This window comes from Somniosus microcephalus, unplaced genomic scaffold (genome assembly GCF_052327205.1).
Source record: "Somniosus microcephalus isolate GS21.2 unplaced genomic scaffold, FLI_Smic_1.0 unresolved_chr1, whole genome shotgun sequence".
NCBI lineage: Eukaryota > Metazoa > Chordata > Chondrichthyes > Squaliformes > Somniosidae > Somniosus > Somniosus microcephalus.
In genome coordinates, this window is record NW_028225179.1 from 25,254,320 (window position 1) to 25,258,198 (window position 3,879).

A 3,879-nucleotide genomic window follows, 5' to 3' on the forward strand; every position below is an offset into this window, starting at 1 on the left:
TGGGAGAAGAGGCGGGTTTGAATTATGGAGCATCAAGCTCAGGCATGTGAGAGCGCGGGGTTTGATGGAGTAAATAGGATTTCACCATAAATAAAAGAATACTGTTTGATGTAGTGAAGATTGATTTTTCGCTTTGTTCTATCAGCAGGTGCCGCAAAAAACAAAAGATATAAAGCAAACTATAGCGTGATTCTGATTCGAACCAAAGTTGCTGTGGCCACAGTGCAGAGTACTGACCAGTATATGATCCCAGCGTCATACATCAGCGACTCCAACACTGCCCTTACCACAGCAAAATCACGCATGGCACTGCTTAGAAAAGTTTGATTTTTGGGGAAGATGTCAATATCAGCACCACCAGAAATTTTGACAGCGGTGGAATTAGACCCACGACCCGCAGCGAATGGAGCCATAAACCATAATGGGAACTTGTGGAGCCGCAGTTACATTTAAAAGGGTTGTAGCCCTTTCACAACAGAGTAAACTCACCCCTGGAGATCCATTAGGACAAAAGGCCCCGCTGGGAGTCAAACCCAGGATCGCCTGTTTACTGAACAGGCGCTTTAACCAGCTAAGCCACAGAGCCAAATCGCGCCTCAACTATGCCGTCGCCTCTCACTGGTATCAATCAGCTACATGTCACAGCCTGTTGGAGGCTGAGGCCGTTTTGTATCGAGCCATCTCTCCTGTCTATACCGCCAAGCGTCCCGATGCTGTCTGTATCTCACTGTGTTTATCTCAGTTTCAATCTCTGAGTTGATTCTAAATGAATATCTGTGTATATTTTACATGAAATAAATGAGGGGTCAGACAATTCTTCCTCTGACACTGGGGAACGAATGAGCCAACATTGACAACAAGATTTAGATTATTGTGATGTTGCAATTAAAATATTCCATCTTGCATTATATAGGTTCAATTCTGTGCAAAATAAATTGCAATCCCAACGTGTTTCCAATAGTCCACTTTTTAATTTGACGTCACAGACGCCACCATTTCACCGCAAGGTGATTCATAACTAATACACAGAGAGGTCAAGCAGTGAAAGGGTATTTGTAGAAAGGGTTGTGAGACTGTGGAATGCACTGCCCAGCAAGCAGCAGATTTAAAACAAGGTTAAAAAACCGGCAGCCTGTGGAAGGAAGGGGGGAGAGAGGCATGAGAGACACAGGAAAGATCAACTTGGAAACTATTGGCCCCGAATCTACTTTAAATCGCCTCACTGTATTTAAACCCAGCACGATGGCATAGTGGTTAGCACTGTTGCCTCACAGCGCCAGGGACCCGGGTTCGATTCTGGCCCTCGGGTGAATGTCTGTGTGGAGTTTGCACATTTTCCCCATGTTTGCGTGGGTTTCCTGCTGGTGCTCCGGTTTCCTCCCACAGTCCAAAAATGTGCGGGTTAGGTTGATTGGCTATGATAAATTGACCCTTAGTGCTAGGGGGATTAAATACGTGGGGTTACGGGGATAGGGTGGGATATGTGTCGGTGCAGGCTCAATGGGCCGAAATGGCCTCTATCTGTATTGTGGGGTTTCTGTGATTGATTCTGTGAATGTCAGATTCACACTGATGCATGTGAGCAATATAGGACATTTACCGCTGTCTCTGGTCTAAAATATCTGCTTTATTATTTGATCCCACCCACTGTGTTTAGGCTCCACCCTGAATATTTATCTCCGACCTAGAATCAGTTTGTAATCTGGAGACAAGGTTTCTGCAGCCGGCGGGCAGGGAGCAGAGGCTGTGGCTGATCTGTGTCATGTGGGAGCATAACACAATGTTTCTGCTATTTATTTTCATTACCCTGCAGAATATTCCATACTGTTCTCAACATCTTAGATACCGTTAAATATCGGAAGTTTTCTTTTATTGTAATGATCGCTGCGATTCTTCTGAACTTGCTGAATTTGCAGCAAATTAAATATCACAAAACCGTCATCGCCAATAATAAACAGGGTCAGCGATTTGAGAATTTAATATCTTGGAGCAGACTTTGTCGCGGCTGCAATGGCCGAGTGGTTAAGGCGTTGGCCTTGAAATCCAATGGCGTTTTCCCGATAAGGTTCGAGCCCTGCTCGCAGCGGGTTCTTTCATTATTGTAATTAATTACTTCTAATAATTTATTTTCTTCAATCTGCTCCCTCTGGGAGGATTTTGGAATTTTCAGTGCCGGTTTTACGGAAACTAAAGGATTGCCGAGAGACCTGGATCACTTACTTCAAGAAGGTTTGCTGACCGAATTCCAAAAGTGTTCTGCAGACTGTCTGGAAGCTCCAGGTAAGGAGGCTTCGATAGTCACTGAGGAACCTTCACATACACTCGGTGCTGACCGGGAGCATCAGTCTGTGTAACCATGGGAGAGAGAGAATGGAGAGTCACTGGAAGGCTTGCTTCTGTCAGCAGCAATGGTACAAGAGCAGCCATTCTAAAGTGAAAAGCACAACACATTCCAGGAGACAGGCCTCGAGACAGACAAACGGAGTGGAGATCTGGAAGACTGACCAGGAAAACAACAAGGAGGAAACCTACACATAATTCATCTCTCCCTCTCCCGAAGCAGAAGAATTGACCATTCTGAGTTTTGAGTTGCACCACTGAGGTTGTACAAGTCTCTCTCTGTAAAACTTGAAATATTATGTTAATAAAACGATTTGTTTGTAAAGTTTAAAGCTTCATTTGCCTAGGAATTTTCTTGTACAATCGGGCTGCTTTGGTTCCAAAGGTCGGCCCTGCTTTCGCAGAGCTTGCCTGTTGAGAGGTCCCACAGGTCTAAATGTATCGACTGGTTTCAAAGCACCAACTCAGATTGGGGCGTATGGGACATGTGGCCCAGGAAGAGCGGTGGTAGCAGAGCACACTTAGCGGTTTAAGTGGCTGAAAGTGAATGTTGGATTAAGGTAATACCGCAGGAAAATTACAATGAAATTGAAGGGGGAAAGTAAAAGAGGGCTATTAATTGTGGAAAGAAGAAAATCTGCGTTATGTTTTGAATTCGAATCGAAGTTGCTGCGGCCAAAACGCAGAGCATTAATCACTATACGAGCATGGCGCCACACATCAACAACTGGAACCCTGCTCTGACCGCAACAAAGTAACGCACTGCACTGCATAAGGAACATGGATTTTTGGTGAAGAATCCAAAATCAGCACCACCAGAAATTCAGAAGCGGTGACATTCGACCCAGGCCTCGCAACGACTTGGACCTTCATGCAGAATGGGAACTAGTGCAGCCACAGTTACATTTAAAAGAATTTGAGCCTTTTCACATTAAAAGAACCTCACCCCTAGAGATTCATCAAGAAAGGCCGCGCTGGGAATCGAACCCAGGATTTTCTGTTTACTAGACAGACGCTTTAACCAGCTAAGCCACGGGGCCAAATGCTAATGCAATTTCTCGCCTCTACTTACTGATGTCTATCAGCTACCAGTCACTGTCTTCTGGACACTCAGGCCGTTTCTTATTTCTCCAGCTCTCTTGTCCATTCCGCCATGTGTCCCATTGCTGTCTGTATCTCCCGGTTAATTTATCTCAGTGTCAATCTGTGAGGTGATTCTGAATGATTATCCTATGTTTGTGCCTTATATGAAATAAATGAGGGCATCAGACAATTCTTCCTCAGACACTGGGGAACTATTAAGCCAACAGTTATAACAAGATATTGTTTATTGTGATGCAGCAAATACAATATTCCATCTTGAAAGATTCAGTTTCAATTCTGTGCAAAAGAAACTGTGACCCCAACGTGTTTCCGATAGGCTGCCTTTTAATCTGATGTCACAAACGCCACCATTCCACCTCAAGGTGATTCATAACTAATAAACAGAGAAGTCAAGCAGTGAAAGGGTATTTGTAGAAAGGGTTGTGAGACTGTGGA

At 44.5% G+C, this 3,879-nt stretch overlaps 1 non-coding gene across 1 annotated transcript; it reads right to left on the reverse strand.

The window, feature by feature from the left end:
- Positions 1-3,306: 3,306 nt before the first annotated feature.
- On the reverse strand, positions 3,307-3,380 carry trnat-agu (transfer RNA threonine (anticodon AGU)). Its single transcript has one exon. It is a non-coding gene; the product is annotated as a tRNA-Thr (tRNA).
- Positions 3,381-3,879: the final 499 nt, after the last annotated feature.